Source organism: Cyanistes caeruleus, chromosome 13 (genome assembly GCF_971803275.1).
Source record: "Cyanistes caeruleus chromosome 13, bCyaCae1.hap1.1, whole genome shotgun sequence".
Taxonomy (NCBI): domain Eukaryota; kingdom Metazoa; phylum Chordata; class Aves; order Passeriformes; family Paridae; genus Cyanistes; species Cyanistes caeruleus.
Genome location: NC_141713.1, coordinates 20,281,897 through 20,289,055, shown reverse-complemented (window position 1 = coordinate 20,289,055; position 7,159 = coordinate 20,281,897).

The following is a 7,159-nucleotide window of genomic DNA, read 5'->3' as shown; positions in this document are numbered from 1 at the left end:
TGTGCCTGTGCCCTGTGCCTGTGCTGTGTGCCTGTGCTGTGTGCCTGTGCCGTGAGCCTGTACCGTGTGCCTCTGCCTGTACCGTGTGCCTGTGCTGTGTGCCTGTGCCTGTGCCTGTACCGTGTGCCTGTGCTGTGTGCCTGTGCCTGTGCCGTGTGCCTGTACCGTGTGCCTGTGCCGTGTCCCGATGTCGTGTGCCTGTACCGTGTGCCTGTGCTGTGTGCCTGTGCCTGTGCCGTGTGCCTGTACCGTGTGCCTGCACCGTGTGCCTCTGCTGTCTGCCTGTGCCTGTACCGTGTTCCTGTACCGTGTGCCTGTGACTGTGGCTGTCCTGTGTGCCTATGTCGTGTGCCTGTGTCGTGTGCCTGTGCCTGTACCATATAACGGTGCTGCGTGCCTGTGCCGTGTGCCTGTGCCTATGCCGTGTGCCTATTCCGTGTGCCTGTGCCCTGTGCCTGTGTCGTGTGCCTGTGACATGTTCCTTTACCGTGTGCCTGTCTCGTGTGCTATGTGCCTGTGTCGTGTGCCGTGTGCCTGTGCCCTGTGCCTGTACCGTGCGCCTGTACAATGTGTCTGTGCCGTGTGCCTGTCCCGTGTGCCAGTGCCTGTACCGTGTGCCTGTACTGTGTGCCTGTGCCGTCTGCCTGTACTTTGTGCCTGTGCCTATACCGTGTGCCGTGTGTCTGTGTCTGCGCCGTGTGCCTGTGCTGTCTGCTTGTGTCGTCTGCGTGTGCCTGTATCGTGTGCCGTGTGCCTGCGACTTGTGCGTCTGCCTGTGTCGTGTGCCGCTGCCTGTGCCTGAGTCATGCGCTAGTGATGTGTGCATGTGCCTGTGCCTTTGCCTGTGCCCGTACCGTGTCTCTGTATCGTGTCCCTGTGCCTTTACCGTATGCCTGTGCCGTGTGCCTGTGCCATGTGCCTGTTCCTGTGCCATGTGCCTGTGCCGTGTCCCGTGTACCTGTGTCATGTGCCTGTGCCGTGTGCCTGTACCCTGTGCCGTTTTCCTGTACCGTGTCCCTGTCCCGTGTGCCATGTGCCTGTGCCATGTGCCTGTGCCGTGTGCCTGTACCCTGTGCCGTTTGCCTGTGCTTGTGCTTGTGGCTGTGCCGTCTGCCTGTGCTATCTGCCTGTGCCGTGTGCGTGTGCCGTGTGCCTGTGCATTGAGCCTCTGTCTTGTGCGTGTGCCTGTGTCGTGTGCCTGTGTTGTGTGCGTGTGCCTGTGTCGTGTGCCTCTGCTTGTGCCTGTTTCGTGTACCTGTGCCATGTGCCTGTGCCGTGTGCCGTGTGCCATATGCCTGTGCCGTGTCCCATGTGCCTGTGCCTGTGTTGTTTGCCTCTGCTTCTGCCTGTGCCGTGTGCCTGTGCCCTGTGCCGTTTGCCTGTTCCGTGTGCCTGTGCCTGTGCCTGTACCGTGTGCCTGTGCCATGTGCCTGTGCCTTGTGCCTGTGTCGTGTGCATGTGCCTTGTGCGTCTGCCGGTGTCGTGTTCCTGTACCGTGTGCCTGTGCCGTGAGCCTGTGCCATGTGCCTGTGCCATGTGTTGTGTGCCTGTGCCGTGTGCCTGTACCGTGTTCATGTGCCGTGTGCTGGTGCCTCTGCCGTGTGCCTGTACCGTTTGCCAGTGCCATGTGCCTGTGCCTGTACCGTCTGCCTGTATCGTGTGCCTGTGCCGTGTGCCTCTTGCATTTGCCTCTAAAGTGCGTCTGTGCCGTGTTCTTGTGCCCTCTCCCATGTGCCTGTGCCGTGTGCCATGTGCCTGTACCGTGTGCCTGTACCGTGTGCCTGTGCCCTGTGCCATGTGCCTGTGCCATGTGCGTGTGCCGTGTGCTGTGTGCCTGTACCGTGTGCCGGTGCCCTGTGCCATGTGCCTGTACTGTGTGCCTGTGCCGTGTGCCTGTATCGAGTGCCTGTGCCGTGTGCCTGTACCGTGTGCCTGTGCCGTGTGCCTGTGCCGTGTATGTGGGCCGTGTGCCCTTTGCCTGTGCCGTCTGCCTGTGTCGTCTGCGTGTGCCTGTGTCGTGTGCCGCTGCCTGTGCCTGAGTCGTGCGCCTGTGCCGTGTGCCGCTGCCTGTGCCTTTGCCTGTGCCTGTACCGTGTTTCTGTACCGTGTGCCTGTGCCTTTACCGTATGCCTGTGCCGTGTGCCTGTGCCATGTGCCTGTTCCTGTGCCATGTGCCTGTGCCATGTCCCGTGTACCTGTGTCATGTGCTTGTACTGTGTGCCTGTGCCGTGTGCCTGTACTTTGTGCCTGTGCCTATACCATGTGCCTGTGCCATGTGCCTGTGCCGTGTGCCTGTACCGTGTCCCTGTCCCGTGTGCCACGTGCCTGTGCCGTGTCCCTGTACCCTGTGCCGTTTGCCTATGCCTGTGCTTGTGGCTGTGCCGTCTGCCTGTACCGTGTGTCTGTGCCGTGTGCGTGTGCCGTGTTCCTGTGCAGTTTGCCTGTGTCGTGTTCCTGTGCCGTTTGCCTGTGTCGTGTGCCTGTGCCTGTACCAAGTGCCTGTGCCGTGTGCGTGTGCCGTGTGCCTGTGCCTTGAGCCTGTGTCTTGTGCGTGTGCCTGTGTCGTGTGCCTGTGCCATGTGCCTGTGCCGTGTGCCGTGTGCCATATGCCTGTGCCGTGTGCCGTGTGCCTGTGCCGGTGTTGTTTGCCTCTGCTTCTGCCTGTGCCGTGTGCCTGTGCCGTGTGCCTGTGCCGTGTGCCTGTGCCCTGTGCCGTGTGCCTGTGTCGTGTGCCTGTGCCTGTACCGTGTGCCTGTTCTGTGTGCCTGTGCTGTGTGCCTGTACCTTGTGCCATGCAACATGTGCCTGTGCCGTGTCCCTGTGCCTTGTGCCGTGTCCCTGTTCCGTGTGCCTGTAATGTGTGCCTGTACCGTGTGCCTGTACTGTGTGCCTGTACCGTGTGCCTGTACCGTGTGCCATGTGCCTGGGACGTGTGCCTGTGCCCTGTGCCTGTGCCTCTGCCGTGTGCCTGTGCCTTGTGCCTGTGTCATGTGCCTGTGTCGTGTGCTGTGCACCTGTGTCTGTGCCGTGTGCCTGTGCCATGTGCGTGTGCCTGTTTCGTGTGCTGTGTGCCTGTGGCTGTACCGTGTGCCTGTGCCGTGTGCCTGTACCGTGTGCCGTGTGCCTGTGCCGTGTGCCTATGCCTGTGCCGTGTGCCTGTGCTTGTGCCTGTACCATCTGCCTGTGCCGTGTGCCTGTGCCTTGTGCCTGTACCGTGTGCCTGTACCGTCTGCCTGTCCCGTGTGCTTTTGCCCTGCGCCTGTGCCGTGTGCCTGTGCCATGAGCCTGTGTCGTGTGCCATGTGCCTGTGTCGTGTGCCATGTGCCTGTGTCGCATGTGTGTGCCTGTGTCGTGTGCCTGTGCCATTTGCCTGTGTGGTGTGCCTGTGCCTGTTCCGTGTGCCTGTGCCTGTGCCTGTACCGTGTGCCTGTGCCATGTGCCTGTGCCTTCTGCCTGTGTCGTGTGCATGTGCCTTGTGCGTCTGCCGGTGTCGTGTTCCTGTACGGTGTGCCTGTGCCGTGAGCCTGTGCCATGTGCCTGTCCCGTATTCCTGAGCCTGCGCCGTGTGCCTGTACCGTGTACCTGTACCGTGTGCCTCTGCTGTCTGCCGTGAGCCTGTACCGTGTTCCTGTACCGTGTGCCTTTACCGTGTGCCTGTGACTGTGGCTGTGCCTGTACCATATAACGGTGCTGTGTGCCTGTGCCATTTCCGGTACCGTGTGCCTGTGACGTGTGCCTGTGTCGTGTGCCTGTGCCTGTACCATATAACGGTGCTGTGTGCCTGTGCCATTTCTGGTACCGTGTGCCTGTGCTGTGTGCCTGTGCCGTGTGCCTGTTCCTTGTGCCTGTGCCTGTGCCTGTACCGTGTTCCTGTGCCGTGTGCTGGTGCCTCTGCCGTGTGCCTGTATCGTTAGCCAGTGCCGTGTGCCTGTGCCTGTACCGTCTGCCTGTATTGTGTGCCTGTTCCATGTGCCTCTTGCATTTGCCTCTACTGTGTGCCTGTGCCGTGTTCCTGTGCCCTCTGCCGTGTGCCTGTGCCGTGTGCCTGTGCCTCTGCTTGTGCCTGTACCGTGTGCCTGTGCCCTGTGCCATGTGCCTGTGCCATGTGCGTGTGCCGTGTGCTGTGTGCCTGTACCGTGTGCCGGTGCCCTGTGCCATGTGCCTGTACTGTGTGCCTGTGCCGTGTGCCTGTACTTTGTGCCTGTGCCTATACCGTGTGTCTGTGCCGTGTGCCTGTGCCGTGTGTCTGTGTCTGTGCCGTGTGCCTGTGCCGTGTGCCTGTGACGTGTATGTGTGCCGTGTGCCGTGTGCCGTGTGCCGTGTGCCTGTGCCGTCTGCCTGTGTCGTCTGCGTGTGCCTGTGCCGTGTGCCTGTGCCGTGTGTCTGTGCCTGTGCCTATACCGTGTGCCTGTGCCGTGTGCCTGTGCCTCTGCTGTGTGCCTGTACCGTGTGCCTGTGCCGTGTCCCTATGTCCTGTGCCTCTACCGTGTGCCTCTGCCATGTTGCTGTGCCCTCTGCCGTGTGCCTGTGCTGTGTGTCTGTGCCTCTACCGTGTGCCTGTGCCGTGTGTCTGTGTCTGTGCCGTGTGCCTGTGCCTATACCGTGTGCCTGTGCCGTGTATGTGTGCCGTGTGCCGTGTGTCTGTGTGGTCTGCCTGTGTCGTCTGCCTGTGCCCTGTGCCGTGTTCCTGTGGCATGTGTATGTGCCTGTGCCCTGTGCCTGTGCCCTGTGCCTGTGCTGTGTGCCTGTGCTTGCGCCTGTACCGTGTGCCTGTGCCGTGTGCCTGTGCCTGTGCCGTGTGCCTGTACCGTGTGCCTGTGCCATGTTGCTGTGCCCTCTGCCGTGTGCCTGTGCTGTGTGTCTGTGCCTCTGCCGTGTGCCTGTACCGTGTGCCTGTGCCCGTGCCGTGTGCCTGTACCGTGTGCCTGTACCGTGTGCCTGTGCGTGTGCCTATCCCGTATGCCTCTGCCTGTGTCGTGTGCTGTGTGCCTGTGCCTGTGCCTGTGTCATGTGCCTGTGCTGAGGAGGGAGTGCCGTGTGCCTGTGCCTGTGCCTGTACCGTGTGCCTCTGCCGTATCCCTGTGCCGTGCGCCTGTACCGTTTGCCTGTGCCGTGTTCCTGTGCCGTGTGCCTATGCCTGTGCCTGTACCGTGTGCCTGTCCCGTGTGCCTGTGCGTCTGCCGTGTGCCTGTGCCGTGTGCCTGTACCATGTTCCTGTGCCCTCTGCCCTGTGTCTGTGCCGTGTGCCTGTGCCTGTACCATGTGCCTGTACCGTGTGCCTGTGCCTGTGCCGTGTGCCTGTACCGTATGACTGTACCATGTGCCTGTGCCTGTGCTGTGTGCCTGTACAGTATGCCTGTGCCCTGTGCTTGTGCCTGTGACATGTGCGTGTGCCTGTACCGTGTGCCTGTACCGTGTGCCTGTTCCCTGTGCCGTGTTCCTGTGGCATGTGTATGTGCCTGTGCCCTGTGCCTGTGCTGTGTGCCTGTGCTGTGTGCCTGTGCCGTGAGCCTGTACCGTGTGCCTCTGCCTGTACCGTGTGCCTGTGCTGTGTGCCTGTGCCTGTGCCTGTACCGTGTGCCTGTGCTGTGTGCCTGTGCCTGTGCCGTGTGCCTGTACCGTGTGCCTGTGCCGTGTCCCGATGTCGTGTGCCTGTACCGTGTGCCTGTGCTGTGTGCCTGTGCCTGTGCCGTGTGCCTGTACCGTGTGCCTGCACCGTGTGCCTCTGCTGTCTGCCTGTGCCTGTACCGTGTTCCTGTACCGTGTGCCTGTGACTGTGGCTGTCCTGTGTGCCTATGTCGTGTGCCTGTGTCGTGTGCCTGTGCCTGTACCATATAACGGTGCTGCGTGCCTGTGCCGTGTGCCTGTGCCTATGCCGTGTGCCTGTACCGTGTGCCTATGCCCTGTGCCATGTGCCTGTGCCATGTGCGTGTGCCGTGTGCTGTGCGCCTGTACCGTGTGCCGGCGCCCTGTGCCATGTGGCTGTACTGTGTGCCTGTGCCATGTGCTTGTACTTTGTGCCTGTGCCTATACCGTGTGCCTGTGCCATGTGCCTATACCGTGTGCCTGTGCCGTGTGCCTGTGCCGTGTGCCTGTGGCATGTGTATGTGCCGTGTGCCGTGTGTGCCGTCTGCTTGTGTCGTCTGCCTGTGCCTGTGCCTGTACCGTGTGCCTGTGCCGTGTCCCGATGTTGTGTGCCTGTACTGTGTGCCTGTGCCGTGTTGCTGTGCCTTCTGCCGTGTGCCTGTGCTGTGTGCCTGTGCCTGTGCCGTGTGCCTGTGCCGTATTCCTGAGCCTGCGCCGTGTGCCTGTACCGTGTGCCTGTACCGTGTGCCTCTGCTGTCTGCCTGTGCCTGTACCGTGTTCCTGTACCGTGTGCCTTTACCGTGTGCCTGTGACTGTGGCTGTCCTGTGTGCCTATGTCGTGTGCCTGTGCCGTGTGCCTGTGCCTGTACCATATAACAGTGCTGTGTGCCTGTGCCATTTCCTGTACCGTCTGCCTGTGCAGTGTGCCTGTGCCTATGCCGTGTGCCTATGCCGTGTGCCTGTCCTGTGTGCCTGTGCTGTGTGCCTGTTCCGTGTGCCTGGGCCTGTGTTGTGTGCCTGTGCCTTGGGCAGGAGTTCCGTGTGCCTGTACCGTGTGCCTGTCCCATGTGCCTGTCCCGTATTCCTGAGCCTGCGCCGTGTGCCTGTACCGTGTACCTGTACCGTGTGCCTCTGCTGTCTGCCGTGAGCCTGTACCGTGTTCCTGTACCGTGTGCCTTTACCGTGTGCCTGTGACTGTGGCTGTGCCTGTACCATATAACGGTGCTGTGTGCCTGTGCCATTTCCGGTACCGTGTGCCTGTGACGTGTGCCTGTGTCGTGTGCCTGTGCCTGTACCATATAACGGTGCTGTGTGCCTGTGCCATTTCTGGTACCGTGTGCCTGTGCTGTGTGCCTGTGCCGTGTGCCTGTTCCTTGTGCCTGTGCCTGTGCCTGTACCGTGTTCCTGTGCCGTGTGCTGGTGCCTCTGCCGTGTGCCTGTACCGTGTGCCTATGCCCTGTGCCATGTGCCTGTGCCATGTGCGTGTGCCGTGTGCTGTGCGCCTGTACCGTGTGCCGGCGCCCTGTGCCATGTGGCTGTACTGTGTGCCTGTGCCATGTGCTTGTACTTTGTG